The following is a 21,013-nucleotide window of genomic DNA, read 5'->3' as shown; positions in this document are numbered from 1 at the left end:
TGTTAATTGCATGGTGGAAGGCACGGTTTGAATCCTCGTGTGGCCAGAATTTGTCTCATTTTCCAGTTGTTTTCCTGATGGGTGGAGTGGACTGGGGTGTTTACGTGTTGGGCTGATGGGCTGAAAAATTGACCGGACAGTCTGGTAACTGGAGTTCCCTCGCTTGCACAGGTGGGCCGTGAGTGGGCCGGCCGGACAGTCAGTAGGTGGAGCGAATCACGAGTGGATTGAACAGTTAGGCCAGATTAGAATGGACTGGACGAAAAAAACGCACCAAAAATTTTACCTCTTTATTATTAGAGACAGATTCCAAGTAACAAAAACAATCATGTTGTTCAGCAGTTAAACATTGCAACATATATTGTATCCTTATGTTTTCAACATAAAAACAAGAAAACAGATGGAACCAGTAACGAAGGCGATGAAGCTAGAGCAAATCGAGGAGCTCCGATTTGAAAACCTGACCCAAACCCAACCGAAATCTCAGTCTCAAGATGGGCCATTCACCAAAAAGCTTAGTAAGAATGGGAAGTAAAGATGTCACAATGCAGATCGCAACAGCCAGCCATGGAAGTTGAGGAGTCAGAACAGTGTATAAACCAGTTGCGAGAATGCGGTGGTGGTTGCCATGAAAGCAAACCACATAAGCTTCTTGGTAAAAAGACCTGTAGTAAAGCAAGAACTCAAGATCCTCCCATCTTGCTATGACGCATATGAAGGCAACAGCAAGTGAGGAGCACATTGCCAATGCATTAGAGATCAAGAATGCCTTAAACGCAATCTTCCTTGCCATGATGGGAAGCCCCTCGTTTCCAGCATCAGTGCTGTATCCTCCAGGCAAAGTGAATGCAGCAGCAAAGGTAATCGTAGCGATGAGGATCGCCACTACGGAAGTGTTGCCTGTGTATGTTTGAGTCAGTGACTTGATATCCTTCCTTGATAAGTTGGTCACTTCATCCTTGGCGTCCTTGAGGAGATTAAAAATAGAAGGAGCACTTTGAGGATCAGCTTTCAGCATGCGCATGGACACTTCATTCTGCTTAAGGTTAAAGAAACATTTTGCATTAGTGTAAATAAAAATGGGAATGGTGCTTGCATTAATTAATATAACACTAATGGAAAAAATGAAAACCTACAACTCCATGGTTTGTTGTCACGGTTGCAGAAATCCAAATAGTCATTTATGTTTAAAATCTGTCTTTTCATTCCTTCAGAGTGGATCTTAGTTGTTTATGGGAACTAGTAAAGTGCGCCTGCGCTTTGGCATTGTTTTCACACTAGTACTGACTAGTCCATCAAGCCATTCTCTCACATGGGTTAGAATCAATGTTAGTTACTGCTTAATACCTTTAACTAATAAAAGTTTACTTATATCAAAATGTATGTTTTTCTTTGTCTATTTTTCTAATACAACAGGTATAATGTATACTCTATAGTCCCTATCTAGTTGTGATAAACTTAATTATCAATTACTGAACATAGTTTAAACTAAATATTTTTCATCCATATCTATAGTTTGTCTTATTAATTGCTAAAAAATTTTATCCTCAAATAAAGTTGAAACTCTTGTGCTTATAATATCTATTATGAACTCTACTTTTGTACTATGATGACATAAATAATCATTTATAACTGGCATCACATCGCATAATATCAGTGCTAGAGTTTGAAGTAAGATCTAGAATGGGGTAATGGTGCTAATCTTATGAGGATAATAATATCTAAGCTGCGTAACCAGATCTTTCAAAAAAAAATACTTCTTTTTTCCAATGTAATATAAAATTGCTCTCTGCGCCGCAACGCATGGGGAATTCAACTAGTATAGCAATATATGATTGATGCAAAGGACATGCTGAATTCCAGAAGTGCATATGGGTGGTAGGAGAACATGACATTGCAGATGATCGGCATGCATACTGATTTATGGACTAACGTGAGAGAAAACATACGCACCCAGTTTAAAGTCTTGGCACGGTCGGTGGTAATGTCCTATTTACTGGGTAACCGTTGTTGTTAACCACTGCGATGTCAATGTCTCGGTGAAGCAATAAAGCAGCAACCATCTTTGGATCGCACTTCTGGACTGCGACATGCAGAGCACTCCATTTTCATCTCGCATGTTAACGAGTTTCTGAAGCTGTGGCAAACCCAGCACAAACTTTACGAACTCCGTCTGTTGAGACTGTACAGCTATGTGCAGACATGTCGAGCCTCTTGTATTGTAACATGGAGCATCTGGACAATGTTTAAGAAGCTCCCGAGCAACATCAACATGGCCACGATATGCGGCAGAAACAAGAAGAGGGTTACCTAATGACGAGACTTGGTACCCTAAAGACCGATCGTGTTCCAACAATACACTTAGCACGTCAATCTTGTGCCAACGTACAGCCAGATGCATTGGAGTGTTGCTACTCTTGTCTTCTTCTCTGGCAAGCCAGGGACGTGCCTCCATAATCTTGTTAGCGATGGCTGCGAATCAAGCATGCAGTAAGGACGGTTAGCAACCATCGAATAATGGCAACTGCATGTATGTATTAGTTAAAGATGAGTTTTGGTAAAAATAAATAAATAAATATGTTGCCCTCTTGTGTAGTAGGTCACACCTGAATTACCGTTCCACACCGAAGCATGCAGAGCATTCATGCCATCGGCTCCTCCATGAGCAGAATCACGAATCTCAAATAGTTTATCGAAGACATCCTCATATTTCCTCATCACCGCGATGAACATGGGTGACTCACCGTACTGGTTCACATAATGCGACAGGGCAGGCTCTGCTTGTATCAGTTCCAGCGCGAGCTTCCTGTGTCCGTTGCGTATGGCGTGGTGCAGCGCATTGCATCCACGCTTGTCTTGCTTCAGGATCGCCCCACTCAGCTGCTGATCACGACAGCACCTGAGCAAAACAGAAGCTACAGAGAGACATCCACTCGCCACGGCGGCAAGCAGAGGGGTCTCGCCGTCCGAGTTGATGGCAGTGAGGAGTGACGGGTTCAGAGCCAAGACCTCCTTACAGAACACTTCGTGGCCTTGGATGGCGGCGATGTGGAGGCATGTGTTCCCCTGAGCAGTGGTTCCAAGCACGCACGGAACATGCAGACACAGGTGCCTCATTTCTGCGACATGACCAGACACTGCTACTTCCACGGGTCGTTCCATCCCCTGAGGATGTACAGCTTATTACACAAACAAACAGGAGTATGTTTTAACAATAACAATTGACATAACATACACGATTACACGGAGAAACCATACGTACCAACGTGAAAGGCTCTGCGTGGATACTTAGATTACTAAGATACAACTGTAAAACAGCGACCATGCTCATCATTGTTTGTCTTTTTCGTTCGTCACCTGCTGACATGATTCTGGCCGCGAGTTGCAGAGCGGTTTCTCCTGTGTCATTGGGCAGGTTCATAAGATGCTGAAGTTGTGGAGATCTCGCGAGAAACCTCACAAAATCTTCCTGACCAAATGATATAGCTATGTGAAGACATGTCGAACCCATTGCGTCGAAGTAGGGAGGATCAGGACAATGTCTAAGAAGCTCTCGAGCAACACCAACATTGCCCTCAGATGCTGCGATACAAAGAAGAGGAGCACCATCACCATCTGTGGAGATGAAATAACCCAAAGACGGATCATGTTCCAACAATACTCTAAGCACGTCAATCTTGTTCTCAATTGCGGCCAGATACATTGGTGTGCGCTTTTCTTCATTTACTTGTCTGACTAGCCATGGACGTGCCTCCATAACCCTTTTAGCCATAACTGAAACAAAACCAAGGCAAGAAACAGGCTATAGGTGACCAAGCTGAGGACATATAGTACTGTATTAGATATCAAGTGTCTGTTAATAAAGTAATAAATGAATTTCACAGCCTGTAGGCGATGCATAGGTCTCACCTGCATTACCACTTGTCACGGCAGCATGTAGAGCGTTGTACCCATAGGCTCCCCCATGAGCCGCATCAGGAATCTGCAACAGCTTCTCCAAGACGTCCCCATAATCTCTCGTTACCGCGATGAACATGGGTGACTCATAACATTTGTTCACAGCTTTCGATAAGGCGGGCTCTGCTTCTATCAGCTCCAGTGCGAGCTTCCTATATCCCCTGAAGATGGCATGGTGCAGTGCGTTGAACCCATGCTTGTCTTGCTTCAGGATCGTCTCGCTCAGCTGCTGATCACAGCAGAACCTAAGTAAAACAGAAGCTAAAGTGGCATGGCCCCTAGCCACGGCGGTGAGCAGCGGCGTCTCGCCATTGGCATTGATGGTGTTGAGTAGAGGAAGGGACTGGCTGAGCGTCAGGACATCCTTGCAGAATCCCTGGTGGCCATGGATGGAGGCGATGTGGAGGCAGGTGTTACCCTGCTGAGTGGTTCCAAGAAGCACTGATGGATTGTGAGAATCAAGGTCCTTGATTAATCTAGCATCGCCAGTTACGGCTGCTTCCAGAACCCGTCCATCCATCGGCGTTCCTTCCGACGAACTAACCGAAGCCCAATTGCAAATAAAAACACTATCAACTGTTTGCAAACCTTCCGAATAATGACCTATATACTGCAGAAAAGAATACTTAGCAAACCATTGTTTGGACCTACAGATTAATGTCATGGAAAGAAGTATCTGTTAGTATAATTTTTACAGTCACATACAGAGAAACAAAATACTTACCGGGTTGTTGTTAATATTTTTTTCTCCATCACCTAGAACAGACGCTATCCACGTTAGCCCTCTCCTCCATGCTAGATGCAGAGCAGTTTCTCCACTGTTATCTGCCATGTTTATAAGATGGTGAAGCTGCTGAGACCCCAGGACATATTCTACAAACTCTGCCTGACCATTTAATACAGCTACATGAAGACATGTCAAGCCATTTGCATCGCAGTAGGGAGCATCGGGACAATGCTTAAGCAGCTCTCGAGCAACACCAACATGGCCCTTAGATGCCGCGATACAAAGAAGAGGAAAACCGTATGTGGAGATTAGGTACCCTAAAAATGGATCATGTTCCAACAGTACTGTAAGCACGTCGACCTTGTTCTGGTATGCAGCTAGGTGCATTGGAGTATATTTATCCTCACTTTCTTGTCTGGCTAGCCAAGGACGCATCTCCATAATCCTTCTAACGATAGCTGAAACCAAATGAAGTAGCAGAAAATGGTTGAGAACCATGGAACGATGAAAGCTAGCTGACGATAAGTAATGGTTGTACTCTAAAGAAGACTTCACGTTAATTCTCAAAAGTTGTGTTTATGCAAATAAATAAATCCTAAATTTGAAAGATATTTTAATATGACCCCATAATTTTATATAAATTACCCACCTCTGTTGTTATAAAAAATTATGCTCCTCTGTCCTCTCTGCTCCCAGTATCTTCCTTGAATCCTTCCTCCTATGCACCTATGACTCTACTTCTCTGTCATCTTCCTTATCTCTACTACTTTCCCCTCGGCGCCTAGGAAACACCTAGGTGCTCCTAGTCATGTCTAGGCTCTAGGTGGAATTGGAGGTCACCGTTTAGGGAGCATCTAACACCTTTTTCTAACCTTGATCTAAGTTATCCATTTCCGGTGTAATAAAAATAAATTAAAATATATTCTAAATCTACAGATAAATACCTATATAATTTATTAACAAAAATAGCCTAATAACCCTATGCTATATATTTCTAAATAACATATTTCTACCACATTTATGCTATATGTTCCGCAGTGTAGACTAAGTAATGATCTACTTCAGGATTAATTTTTGTTTTACTAGTTTACCAAGAATGGAAAATATCCCTTTAACAAACCACATATCAATATTAAAGACACAAATAATACACTTTAAATTATATTAGTACTCCAGATATTAAATTTTCTATCACTTTATACATTTTGATAGAAGCATTATGACATACCAAGTTAAACATATGTATATATATATGTTTCCATATTACAACTTATATTAATATTAATATTAACATATTAAAAATATAATTAAAGTAAACATACAAGTTGCGCCATAAGTACGCATGCATACCTATTCGATAAATATATATGTTATGTTTTAGTAATCATGAAAAATATTTTCATAGCAACATATATACTAACGAATACTAACAAATCATTTAAAATTATTATATTAAAAAACATGACATATAACTTACAAAAGTGGTTATTTAAGATAAATGTATATATTTCAACTAATGACGTTAGTCTATATCCTTATAGTATAATCATAGGAACTCATTTTTCTAAATAAAGACATTATCACACATATAATCCTTGATTAGAAAATTCAAACAACTTGAGAAGTTACGAGGTTTAGTGTAGATGACCAAAGGTGCTATAGCTGTCTAATCTTTGGGATTAATATCCTCTTGAGAGATTAGCACCGCCACCCCATCTTAGATATCCCTTTAGAGTCTAGCACCGATCATAAGCATTAGTGTATAGATCTTAAATAACCATTATGCCTTTATAGTACCGAGGAATGCATTTTACAACGTAGAATCCTTGTTTTAAATAAAATAAAAAAGAATGGCTAATAAAAGATAAAACATGCACATGAGTTTCATTATTTTAAATAAAATATAAAAGGATGGCTAATAAAAGATAAAACTTGCAAATGAGTTTAAGCTTAACTCGAGGATAAAAAATCTGTAAGTAAGAATAAGATTAAGAACTAAAAGCTACGTAACTATCTAGATTCATTGTGTCAAGATACAAGGTAAGACAAGAGCCCTCATAGTTTAAGCTAATGCTTCAACTGAATGCACCATCTTCAAAATACAGAGATGCATTGCAAAGGAAAAAAAATTATGGATGGAAAAATATTAGTACTTCTACGTTCCATATGGTAAGTTACTTAGTATGTATCTAGATAAATAAAAGAAACTATATATCTAGAAAAACCAAAACTGCTTACAATTGCAAATAGAGGGAGTAGTTGATTAGTTATCCCAAATAGTGACTAGAGAGCACTCTCATTCTCTTTAATAAGACGCACATGCATATCGAGATTTAAACTTTAAAATCTTTAACCAGTAAGCTAATAATTTTTAACTATTATAATATGAAAATGGTACGGTTAGATTTGTAATCAAATTTACTATCCAATAATTATAAATTTACAAGTGTAGACAATATAATATAAAACAAATGAATGATCACAGTGTAATTTAGGAGAATATGTATTTCAGACTGCGCCTTATAAAACAAAATGGAGGGAGAACCTATTAAGCCAATTGTGTTCGAAAATGAACAAAAAGTAAAAACTTGCAATCTAATATAAATAACTTTTATTAGTCATAGATATTAAACAGTAACATCTAATGCTTATGTCTCCTAAAATTCTGGCCCTGGCGGGAGCAAAGGTTGATGGATAACTTTGTGAAGAATACAGAAAGTTCGAGAATGCATATTAATCAGTTAGCCGCATGGGCATTCGTACAGCGAAAGTCTCACCTATATTTTCATTTCTGACAGCACCATGGAGAACATTGAAGCCAAATGCTCCAGAATCAGAAGAATCTGGAATCTCCAACAATTTGTGGAACACCTCTGTAAAATTTCTCACTGCCGCAATGAACAGAGGTGACTTGTTGCGACTGTCCACAGCTTTCGACAAGGTAGGCACTGCTTCTATCAGCTCGAGTGCCAGCATCCTATGTCCTCTGCGGATGGCGTGGTGAAGCGCGTTGCATCCGTGCTTGTCTTGCTTCAGGATTATCTCACTCAGCTGTTGGTAACGGCAGTACCTGAGTAAAACGGAAGCTAAAGAAGCGCAGCCCCTTGCCACTGCGATGAGCAGCGGCGTCTCGCCGTCTTTGTTGACGATGGAGAGGAGCGCCGGAGCCGGAGAATGGTCCAGCGTCAGGATATTCTTGCAGAAGTCCTCGTGGTCTTGGATGGAGGCGATGTGGAGGCAAGTGTTTCCTTGTGGAGTTGTCCCGAGCAGCACGCCCGGGCCATCAAGAGCCAGTAGTTGCTTCATTGATGGAACATCACCGGATGTGGCTGCTTCCAAAAGACGCCGGTCCATAGATGCTTCCTGTGACGAACTCATGATACGTGTACCCTAGTGCGATCAAGATTCTTTTTTGGTGGACGGCCCGCCGTGACAAACTGGATTCTAAAAGCACGTCATATAGTACCAGCAGTTAGACTCCTAAAATTGTAACAACTCGCATTATAATATCAAGTATTTAAGTGTTCCAATGATCTTGGCAAAAATATATTTTTATATCATCGTTTATTTTATTTGTTTTTTTTTGTGAGATTTTGTTTTGTTTGTTTGTATCGTGCCAGCTTTTTTTTTTTTGCCTTCAACTCAAAGCAACTCTATGAAGCTGCTTTGGTAAACCGTTCAGTAGAAAAACAGCTCCTTCTGGTCAATGAAAAGAATGAAATGGTCATTATACCCTTCTTCATTATTTTCTTCCTTTTTTTTTCTTTTCATCATCTCCTCTTTCTTCCCCACACCAGCCTTTCTTCCCCTCTCTCTCAACGCCTCTCTTCCCCACAGCATCAACGCCTCCCTTCATGCCCCACTATCCTTGGTAGCACCCCTGTGCCCGCACGCCTTTACGCCCTGGCTCTTGCTGCACTACCACCCTTCCCACGCAGGCACGCCGCCTCCGCCCCTCCCCGGCGGCACAGCCCATCCCCAACAGCGCGGCGTCTTGCTTGTGTCACAAACCCTCCCGGCACGAGTGCGTAGCCTCTGCCACGCCCCATGTTGGCCTCACCTGCCATGGCTGTGCTCGCAGGAACGAACCATGGGGGACAAAGCCCATCATGGCCGCAATGGACACCCTAGGAGAAACCAGATATTTCAGCTCTTGCTCTCCCTCCTCGCTTGTCTCAGTGGAAATTCTGGGGCTCATGGCATGAAACTAACAGCTCTGATCTGCTTTGTTCATATAATCTGTACCAAATGGGTACTAATTAATGCATTTGACTAGAGGTAATAAACCTATACAATATTAAAGACTGATATTTGTAAGGTAACTATGTCAAAAACCGTTACTTAATTACGCAAAAAAAAGTTACTCCATATATAATACATATATCAAATGTAAGTTCCCCATTCTCTTAACACATGTTGATTAACCAAACTAATTTGTTTTTACCTTTGTATTTGTGCCTATACCCATGGGTGCACTTGGCCATTGAAACTCCGGGGCACCATTATTACTTATATTTTTCTAACAACAGATAAACATGAGCTCATGTTATGTTACATATACATGTGTTGGAAAATGATCTCCGGTTTTGGAGAGGATGGGCCAACACTAGACCCGTTGCACACCAAGGGGAGTGTTACGTTCCCACCTCGCGCCACCATCAGAAATGCAACAACGACCTATGGTTGCAGCCCCAGGGTGAACGGCACTACAATATAATGGGGCGGACATCATTAAGTAGAGGCAGCCATGAGTTAGCCTCCAATCCACTATCATGTTCATGCAACTAGATTAGAGATCCTGTGTTAGCTCCCTATTTTATCCAATATTGTCCCTTCTTCCTCACTGATCATGGTTAGTCTCCAATCCACTATCGTGTTCATGCAACTAGATTCTCCTGTGGTTAACTCCCTATTTTCTCCAATATTGTGGCATCCGAGCCTCCTAATCTACTTTGTGAAACCCTAAGATGTGGTTTATGCCTCGGATTTAGTTAATTTTGAGGTAAATTAATTAATTAGAGCCAAATTGGTGCCCTACTGCTCAGTGTTTAGCCCTATTGCTCTCGGCTCAATCTCGTTGAAGGTTGATCAAGTCTCTGCCCATGATGAACCATGCAAAATCAACACGCATTAAGGAGCATCTGGGGCTAGGGTTTTGAATTAGCGCACAGAATGAGGGGAATTTGCGAATCTCACTTCAGTTGAAGCTTTCCCCAAATTCCGAAACCCTAGATCATGAATCCCCAAACCTTTGCTCGAAATTGAACCCTTAATCTCAAGACCAGTGGCATGAGTCAACGGATTAGTACCAGCTTTGGCGCTTTGGCCTTGGAACGGAGGCGGGATCACTGTTAGCCCGCTGAGTTCACCGTCCCGTGCGCACGCAGCAGCCGCTACTGTGGCGGATGAGGGCGCCGCCACCGCAGACGCGGATGAGGGCACCGCTGCTGCCAACACGAATCAGGGCGGCGCAGTCGCGCTGCTGCCACCGCGCATCAAGGGGTCGCCGCCGCCGCCGAGCATCAGGGCCTGCTGTAGCTCGCCGCTGCAGACGCGCATTAGGGGCACCGCCGCCGATGTCGCACGGATCAGGGCGCCGCCGTCGCTCAGCGCATCAAGCCGCCTCCCTGCCGTGGCTGAAGTCTCCCCACGCGCCGTCTTCCTGGGCACCGGGTGGGGGCGCTCGACGGAGCCGCACGCAGCAGTGGCCGCGTGGGTGCGCCGGCGAGGGGCCCCGGGCCGGGACCTTTTCTTGTCCCGCGCCGCCCCCTTACGCCGATGCTGGGCAGCGCTCGTGCCGTCATCACTCCGGCCGGCCGGCAGGCTCTATCGCGCTCTCTCTCTCGGCAGCAGAGAGTGAAAAGCAGAGGACGGAGAGCAAATGAATGTGCTAGGGTTTTGGTGGGTTCGCGTCTTGTTCGAGGACGGAGTCGCCTAGACCGTCGATTATGATCCGACGGTGGAGAGTGGCTCCGGTGTTAGCAGGCCTGCGGAAAATTTGTATCACACACGAAAACGCAGCCCAGGCCCAGGTTGCATTGCTCCTAGCCCAGGTGGGTTAATGTGCTTTGCTCTAAAAAAATGGGGTCAATGTGCACCGGGCACGTGGCACCTGGTGCCTGGTGGACAAGGCCGATCCACGGTAACACCGTCCTATGTTCAACTCCCTGTATAAGTGAATTTTCTATGATTTAGGCGACGTTCCGTGGATAACGAGGCGTCTGTGATGACTTCGTCAATCTCAAAGGTTTGCGTGAGTACGTTTATATGGGTGAGTGTGCGTGGTTCGTGGGTGTCTGCATTGTACTGTATAGTTCGCAAAAAAAAAAATCGGAAAATAATGTTTCATCCTTTGAAGTTTTTTACTTGAGCCGCGTCAAACAGTAAGCTGAGCTTGACTTAATGACATATACATGCTCAATCATAATCAGTGGAGTGTTAGACATGAAGTATCAATATTAATATAAGAAACAATTAAATGGAGATACCCATATATAGTACCTGGCTGCTGAATGTGGCCGTATAGTATATGGACACGGCGGCAAGAGATGATCCAGTAACTTCAACGCGCTCAATTTCTCGTTTTCCTCAATACAGGTGAAGAAGAGGCAAGGGATTTCAACAGGCCTGTGTATTCAACGAGAAAACAGGCTAGCTAGGCAGGCAAGAAACTTGTTCCTTGTCCGGTTGTCCCTCGCAGCAGCCTTGTTATAAACACAAGTTACACAACCGACAAATAAAGCAGTGAAAGAAAAAGGAAAAGAGAAAGAGAAAGGAGAAAAAAAAAAGAAAGATCGTTAGAATGAAGCAAAGAATCGATTGTTCTAATATAATAGTTACTGATGTGGTTGTCAGATTTTGTTTTGTTTGACTCGGAGTCCGACCATAGGACAACGAGAAAAGCATTGATCCAGCGTCAGGACATCCTTGCAGAATTCCTCGTGGCCCTGGATGGTAGAGATGTCCCTGTGGAGTTGCCCCAAGCAGCACGCCAGGATCGTTAAGAGCCAGCAGTTGCTTCATCGATGGAAAGTCGCCAGATGTGGCTTGCTTCCAGGAGACGCCGGTCCATACTGACGAACTCATGATGGCCGGCCGCCATGAGTTCGTCAGGGGAAGCATCTATGGATGGCCGGCCGCTGTGACAAATTAAACTGCATTCTAAAGCACGTCATATTGTTTGATGAGGATATAATCATTGCATATTAGTATCTGCAGCAGTCGTTACACTAGTATTTAATGATTTTGGTAATAAACATATACACTAGTAAATGTTTCCCATCGATATACGTGGATGGGTGCATTTGGCCGTGAAACTGCGGGGCTACTTTACTTATATTTTTTCTAGTAACAAAAGATGAACAATAGCTCTTGGTATGTTGCATATACACACCCATATATTAGCCATGAAGTTTTAATATAAGGAATAAGGATACCCATATATAATACCTGGCTGCTGAATGTGGCCGCTGTAGTATGGACGGCAAGAGATGATCCGGAAACTAACTCAACTGCGGGGCTACTTTACCTATATTTTTTTCTAAGAAGAAAAGATAAACAATAATAGCTCTTGTTTATGTTGCACATGCACACTCTATCATCACTAGTGCAGTATTAGCCATGAAGTTTTAATATAGGGATAAGGATACCCATAAAAAATACCTGGCTACTGAATATGGCCCCTGTAGTGTGGACGCAATACAAGTGATGAGGCAAGGAGTTACAACGGTCTAGACTATTCAATTCAATCAGAAAAGAGGCTAGCTAGGCACACGCAAGGAAGTTGTCCCACGCTGCGGCCTCTTTATATACAAAATACAAACGCAATGGAGGGAAAAGGAAAAGGAAAAGCGAAAGGGGAAAGGGGAAAAGAAAAAAGAAAGATACATAGATCTCAATATACAAGTGATGAGGCAAGGAGTTACAACGGCCGGCTAGACTACTCAATCAGACAAGAGGCTAGCTGGCACATGCATGGAATTTGTTCCTGCCCTCGCAGCAGCCTATTTATATGCAAAATACAAAAGCAATGGAGGAAAAAGGAAAAGCAAAAGCGAAAGGGGAAAGTAAAAAAAAGATACTTAGATGTCTAGAACGAAGCAAGGAATTAATTTTGCCAATAATGGTTAGGTTATCAGATTCTATTAGATGGATCGCGGTGACAACTCCAATCCCATTGACATCCACCTGAGCATATTTGTGGACGGTGAGTATACACGCACTCTTGTGGCCAGCTACAAAAGGGGATGTCTACAGCTGTGGGATTGTCAAATGCGCCACAGATCTTCAAAGGGAGTTTGGTGGATTGGATAACTTACCTATCAAACAACTCTATACTACAGGATGTCACCGATCTTTGATTGGGAAGGACAACAATGCTGAGCTGCTTCAATGCATGAAGTTTGCCTGCTCTTGTGTGCTTTCTTCTCCAAAGGAAAGGCCTACAGTGTTTGAGGTTTACCAGCTTCTGAGAGCTGTTGGAGAGAAATATCATTTCAGTGCAGCTGATGATGAATTGACGATGCAACCACAAAATGCCAATCCTGAAGATGAGCTTATTGTAGCAAATTAGTAGAACCTATGTGATGAGTAGGTGTGGAGGGTACGACCCCGGGTACCCACGCCTATGGACATGGGCCGTGCTACCAGAGGCGGTCCAGCCCACAAGATGAAGATTTGCGGAGCACGGCACCGCTCGGCGCACGCCGCAAGACATCCCGGCGATATCTTGAAGATAGCGTAGGATCTGTTAGGATATGCCGAATGTTTGATTCCTTGTAAAGATTATCTCTTACCTGATTAGACTTAGACCTGATCGGCATGTAACCCTACCCCCAGGCTATATAAGGCGGGTAGGAGATCCTTGAAAACACGTTCAATCATTAAGATAGCCAATACAAACCAACAGGACATATGACTCGGGTTTTACGTCACACTGACGGCCTGAACCTGTCCAAACTCGTGTCTCTGTTGCCATCTCTTTCCTATTCACGCGCACCCCTCCGTACAATCTACCATTATGGGTATACCCCTCGGTGGACTGCCGACGATATTCTGTCGACAGTTGGCACGCTAGATAGGGGTGTGCATGTTGTTCCCATGGCGAACCAGATGGTGCGTCTTCCAAGCTCTCTATTCTCCCCCAAGCCCGGCCAGTCCTTCACGGTCAGATCCATCTCCTGGGTCATCAACACCAGCGGCGACAGGGAGATCGTCGAGCTGGTGCAGGATAATCCTGCGTCGATCATGCCAACACCTGTGTTAGCAGATACGATCCCGGAAACATGTTGTGGGGTCACCTTCCTCGCCGAGAGCGCACCGATCGGTGCCACGTCGGTCGAGGAAGTTGATTGATCAAGACGACCTGATCGCATATATAGATCAGGTCAATAAGGGCTTAGCCGAGTGCTTGTCGCTCGCGGAGTCGGTCTTATATTGGTCTCCTTACGACGATGAGTTTCCACTGCTCCAACACTTCCAGGCGGTCAGCACTAAGCGCTCCGCTCGGTCACGCCGTCCAAGGTGGCAAGATGCAGATCTAACCATCACGGTGACTCCAGAAGAGCGTACAGGACAGTGCCGACCACTCTCTAGATCCATGGAGCCTAAGGCTGGTCGGAAAGCTCCAGCGGAGGACACCACGGTGGCCCATCCTTTTGGGCTAGCCAATGCGGCCATAGTTTACCAGGAGGTCATGCAAGATCACTACGCCTATCAGATTGGTCGCATCCACCCACTCACCGAGCTTGATCTGCCTAAGGCCGACCAGTTTGCACTAGCCATCAACATGGTGTAGATTCGATAGCTCAAAAAAGATTCCCTATTCCCCATCTTGGAAGAAGATCCGGGAGCAGAATCAGAACGTTCCACCAAGACCGTCACCGAGACCGTCACCGTCAACTCGATCCCACCCCGACGTTTCCCCGGGGAGCGCTCAATAGTTCCTCCAAATTGATAGACACGATGTCCAGCCGACACCTAGCGGCAACCTCGTCGTGGCCGTTAATGAGCTAGGTAGGCTCCAGTAGACATCGGAAATCACCAAGGATACTACAATGCTTAAAGCAGCGCAGGTCCAAGTCAATGAATTTTGTGGAAACCAGGCTTCGTCTTTCTCCACAACGTCAAATCGATATACAGGTCCACGGCGGGGTTGCTCCAATCGCCTTGGAGGAAGTCGTTTTCAAGGCGGCGGCCAATATCTCCATAGGGGGTCGAGGGGCAACCTTGTTGTCAACCCTAACCAACCACCATAGTACGCCAACCCAGGAACCAACCAGGAGGTCAATCAACCTAGTGGCGACGTTTGTGGGCATCTCAACAACCTCCACGATGTTTGCAATCACATCGAGAGGTGGTGCAACTCGCGCCATGAGGAGGAGATCGCTGATGGACAAGAATATGATGCCGAATGGGGAGACCCCAATGCTGCTCTCCAGCCGATTGCTCATGCCAACTCCAGCAATGCCGCTATGCCTGCCGCCCTAACATCCTTGAAGCTGAGGTTATCTCTACCTTCGTCCGCAGGCTGTATTGCCACGATGAGCTCTGTAGAAAGGTCAACAGGAAGCCACCGAAGATGATCGACGAGATGTTCCAGATGGCCAATCTGTATGCTGATGCTAAAGAGGCCGATCATTGCCATAGGGATGACATCGCCCATGTTCCTCGACCCGATCGCCCGGGGCATTGCAATGGTGAACGCCACGATGAACGGCGCAACGATGATAGCCACCGCCACTACGATGACCATGAACGTCGCTTTGACTATCGTGACCATCGTGATAGGCTAGACAGCTCCAAAGCTAGGCAGTTTTGTCGTTGCCGACCAGAATATCATGGCCTCCAGTCGACTAGCCCCGTGCTAAGCTGCAGCTATGATGCGCAATATTCAAAGCTCCTTGATGCTCCATACCCAGTCCATAAAGGTGCAAAGCATACCATGAAGGAGTGTCTTGGCTTAGCCAAGCCTTTTGTGACTAGCAGAACAAGAGGCGTGACGATCAGATGACAACGGCGGCAAGGACCGCAAGCCCCCTAGGGATGCGGGCAATGCCTTCCAAGACACCAACAAGATCATCAGCACAATTTTTGGAGGCCAGGCAACCTCTAAGAATAGGCGCAACCTAAAGCTCACCGCTCGGTGGGTCTTAGCGGTAAAGAGCAATGACCCCGTGGCCGATCCTAGATACCTCCCCTGGTTAGAGAAGCCCATATTACCTTCACCAGGGCTGACCAATGGGCGGACATCCCCTATTTAGGGCACTTCCCGCTCGTGCTGGACACCATCATCCAGAAGGTGCATTTTAGGAAGGTTCTCATCGACAGAGGGAGCACCCTCAATATCCTTTTTGCCAGCGCCCTAACTAAGTTAGGACTCTCCAAGGAAGATGTCACCCCATCGACTCTCCATTCTAGGGGATTGTACCCAGCAGGGCATCCTAGCCCTTGAGCGAGATTGCGCTATCAGTTCAGTTCAGCACAGTTGAGATGTTCCTTACTGAGTACGTCAACTTCCTGGTGGCCGACTTCGACACTGCTTGCCACACCATCCTCGGACAGCTAGCTTGACAAAGTTCATGGCCATACCATACTATTCATACCAGGTGCTAAAGATGTCGGTGCCAAGAGGAGTTTTTACCCTATAGGCCAACCTCACCGTCGCCTATGCTTGCAAGAGGGAGAGCCTCGCCCTTGCCGAAGCAATCGACCTCTCCCCACACATGGAGGACTACTTCATTGAGTCCACGAAGGTTCCTGAAGATGACCAGGAGATCCTAACACTAGAGGCGCCCCGAGAAGCCACAAAGGCCAAGGAAACCAAGAAGGTGAGCCTTGGCGTCAATGACAAGAGCAAGACCGCCAAGATTGGGGCCCATCTGGACCCTAAATAGGAAGGCACGCTCGTCAACTTCCTGTGTGCCAACGCAGACGTGTTTGCATGGAAACATGCAGACATGCCTAGGGTACCACGGGAGTTCCGACCGCCAAGCCGATCAAGCAAAAGCTTCAACGATTCACGCAAGACAAGGAGGCTATTAGGGTAGAAATAAATCGGCTCTTAGCTACCGGATTTATCAAAGAGGTGTATCATCCCGAGTGGCTGGCTAACCCAGTCCTTATTCAAAAAAAGATAAAGAATGGAGAATGTGCGTTGATTACACCGATCTCAACAAACATTGCCCTAAGGACCCCTTCTGTCTACCTCATAAACATTGCCCTAAGGTTCCTGGTTTTTGTTCCATCTCTTTTTTTATTGTATTTTTTTGCCTTCGTACTGCTTCTGCGATGCTTTGTTTTGTTCTGCCTTCGGCATCTGTTGCCGTTGCTGGCTACTCCCTTGCTGTTCTAGGTTGAAAACTTGTTGATCAGGTGCTTGCTGAGGCTATGGCTAGCCTTGGCTTTTGTTGCCCTTTTGAGCGTTCCTGTCGTTTCCTTGGTAGTGCTTGTTCTGATTTTGTTCTTCTAGTCTTCTTCGGAGGTCGTTGTCTGACCTGAAGTACTTCTCAAACTCTCTGCATAATTCTTCTAAGGTGCTTGCCTTCTCCCGAGCTAGATGAGCTAAAAAGGCTATGATACGGAGGCCCTTAATTGCGGCCTCAATTGCTATGTCTTCGGGGACTTTTGGTGCCTTCACTTTAAGCTACACAAATCTTTGAAAATAATCCCTCAGTGCTTCGCCTTGATTCTGTTTGCACTGAAACGAATCCATTGATGTCAAAGATTCGAGGGTGAACCCTTTGAAGTTAGTGAAGATATTATCTCGGAGGTCCTCTCATGAATATACTGAACTTGGCCTCAGCATTGAGTACCATGCCAATGCATCTCCTTCAGCTGCAATGACGAATGACTTGGCCAAGATAGTGTCATTTCCTCCCGTGGAGGCTACGGCCGCCTCAAAGGTCATGATGAACTTGCGCAGATCTGACCTTATGTTGAATTTGGGTAGGGTAATAGGCTTGTTAGATGGTGGCCAGGGTGAAGTTTGGATTCCCTTGGACAGTGAGGATCTTGAATCTATGCTTCTTTGCGCTAGCGGCAAGTGGAAAGGTGTGCCGAAGGTTGGTTGGGTGGCCATACCCGCTGAAGGGTTAAGCTGGCTTTGATTTGCTGAGTGGAGCTAGTTGGATGTGTTGGGTTGGGGCTGACTTTGCTGCATGCTTTGTATCTCCATCTGTAGGACTGCCAACTGTTGCCTAATCTCCGCTGCCTATAATGATGTCTGGGCTACTCTTTGTTTTGCAGCGAAGGTTGCCGCCAACATATCTCTTTCCTGCTGTGTGCTCTGCAGTTGAGCTTGTAGTTGTTGGAGCACCTGCTCGGGGCTAGGGTCTGAGGCTGGCTGATCTTTGCCTGCCAGAGGTTGATCTTCGACCATGGGCTCCTCTTGAACTTGGTCTTCTAGGACACTAGCGTAAAAGCTGCGGACGCTGCGCCTGGGTCGTCCCCTCGTCGAGGGCTCCACTGGAGTTCTAGCGGAGGCTGCTCTCTTTTTGGCCATCGTGGGTTTTGCTCGGCCAACACGCGGTGGGTGCCAAAGTTGGAAAAAGGATTTCTAGCAGGTGGGAGTAGAAAGGACTAGCGGAGGCCTTCGCCCAACCGAGTGCCCCGGGCGATGTCGTGAAAGATGGAAAGTGGGCCCAAGCCTGATTAAGGTTTCATAAATACATTCAACCACCCACTTGTACAGAGTTTGAGTTCCCCTTATATAGGGCACTGCTTACTAGGTCTACTCTTTATAATTCTAAACCTTGTTGGTTACAGTACATCCTCGAAATATTTCTATTCTAATACAAACTGCTAGGGGTACTTTGGGTGCCTTCTTCTTCGACTGCCTTTGCTTGATGGGCCACTACCGTGAGTCCGCTTGCGGCCCATGGCTCAGCACCACCGCCTTGCGGGAAGTCCCCCGGCTCCTAGAACCTTTGCCTGGGATGACCCTCGTCCGGACCTTTGCGCTGACTCCTGTAGCCTTCGTAGGTATTGCCCGAGCCTTCACCCTCGGCTACATCCGGGCGCCTTCGCCATAGTTTCTGGACCTTCGCTCAAGGCGTCCAGGCCTTTGCCTTCGGCTGCATCTAGGCGTCCTCATCATAGTTTTCGGACGTTCACTCATGGCGACCGGGCCTTTGCCTTTAGTTGCATCCAGGCATCTTCGTCATAGTTTTTAGACCTTCACTCAAGGCATCCGACCAGGCGGAGGTTCCATCCTTCTTTCCCTATACAATGCTCACAGAACATGGTTAATGATTAGTTCTTAGCGCGACTGCAATCCCTAGAGCTTCCGCGACTCGTAACCGTGTCCCAACAATGGTCCACCTGATGAAGATGTTAATGCTGTGGAAGTCTTCAGGGACTTCCATACCATTAGGAAAAAGGGTCTGAGCGATGCTGCAAGAGCAGCAGTTGTAAGTACCTTCTTTTGCTTCCCTTGAAATCTACTGAAGTCGTTGCCATAAAAGAAGGAAACGTAGCAGTAACCTAGTGTTATGGAAATCTACTAAAATCTACTGAAGCTTATGTAATCTCTATCAGCAGTAGGCTGAGGAAGACCTATGCATTACTTATTATGAATCAATCTCTTAGGTTTTCAATTGAAGTCCTCTTATACTATCTGTAACCTAATTTTTACTGATTGAATTTTGCAGGAAGCTATGGAAACTATGCAAGCAGAACCTGTTGCTAATGGGCAGCAACCAATTGCTAGTGCTGATGTCGTTTGTAAGGTTCTCTGCATCTACTAGGGCAAGGCCCCCTCCTAGGGAAGCAGCAACAACCTTTTTAAAGAATGCTGGTATCCAGACAAGCTCCACCAGAATAGAGACATCGACGGAGAGAATGCTTCGGGAACAGCTTACTGTTGAACAAGAAAGTTCAGCTGCCCTCGTCGATCAAGTGGATGAACTAAAGAGGAAGACAGAAAAGACTAAAAGGGAGCTTGAGGAATACAAGAAATGGCAATAGGAGGAGTACAACAATCTCCATGAGCTATGCACGCGCATCAACTCTTTTGGTAATTCTCAGTCTTCAACTCATGCAACTAGAAGCAGTGAACATTTGTGGTTTGATGTGAGGACTCATGTGCCGGTTTGATGTGTGGACTTGTATGCTGGTTTGATGTGGTGATACTCTGTCAGTGGTTTGCCAGGCTAAATAGTTATGTAGTCAATCCGTGTAGTAGTGACGATCTCGAATTACTTCTATGACAAATTGATTGTACTCCACGCGGTAGAACTAGGACAGACCATGTGATAAAATAAAATTGCGACATGTGGACGAACCATAGCATGACACGTGCAACAGCCAGGACTCGACACATGGGCTATTAAAATCCAACATGTGGAAGAAAGTCATGAAACCACGTGGCCGAATAAAAAAACAAAACATGGATGGACAGCACCATGACACGTGGTCGAATAAGAAATGGCCACGTGGACCAATAAAAATATAAAACATGGTCAAATGAAGAAGTGACACGTGATCCAATCGCAACATGACACGTGTGCCAATAGAAAACTAACATGTGGAACAACAGCGACCCGACACGTGGTCCAGGAAGAACCTGATACGTGCAAGAACCAGAGATAGCCACGTTGTGCAATAAGAAGGTGATACGTACCCGAACCATATCCAATGCAACTGGCTATAGCATGTACACGTGGCCTATAGCATGTTCACGTGGAAAGCATCTTCAACGGAAGCACCCACCAGCGTGGCATTCCACTCTTGTCAAAAAAGTTCTATGACGATCTGTTTTTCGTCGCAGATCAAGACACTTATATGACGATTTTGTCAGATTCGTCATAGATGTGCAAGAATGACGCAACTTCTATGACGAACCGTTTTTCATCATAAATTCATCATAAAACTAAAATTATGACGAATTTGGCTCCTTCAGTGACAAAATCTATTCGTCATAGAAGTGAATATTTCTAGTAGTGCACGTTTCTTCCAATACATGTGGAACTATGTCAAAAGTAAATGCCTATGTGTTAAAAGTTTGTTTATTTCTCCCGTTTGGGATATAAATTGGCGGTTGGAAACTATCGTTAAGGACTGCCAACACACGACAGCACCGGGCGCTCACTAGCCATGGAGCTACAAGCTGCTCCCTCCATGTCTACCGCAAAGCCCATGGCCTGCTCCCTTCGTTCCTGTCGTGCGGCCATGGCCTGGGGCGAGTGCGGCCTGGCCAGGGGCTTGTGACTCGTCGGGGGCACGGCCATGGCGGACGGCGGCCACGATCGGGGGCGGGCCTGGCCGGGGGCACATGGCCTCGCTGCGACAGGCGCGCGGCCTCACCTTGGATGGGGGCGGGGCCTCGCCGGG

General features: G+C 45.6%; 1 pseudogene; it reads right to left on the bottom strand.

Moving 5' to 3' along the window:
- Positions 1–314: 314 nt before the first annotated feature.
- LOC136483638 (uncharacterized) lies at positions 315–10,792 on the bottom strand (annotated as a pseudogene).
- Between the last annotated feature and the right edge of the window lie 10,221 nt (positions 10,793–21,013).

The sequence above is a fragment of the Miscanthus floridulus genome, chromosome 9 (assembly GCF_019320115.1).
Source record: "Miscanthus floridulus cultivar M001 chromosome 9, ASM1932011v1, whole genome shotgun sequence".
NCBI lineage: Eukaryota > Viridiplantae > Streptophyta > Magnoliopsida > Poales > Poaceae > Miscanthus > Miscanthus floridulus.
This window is presented reverse-complemented; position numbering and strand designations above follow the sequence as displayed.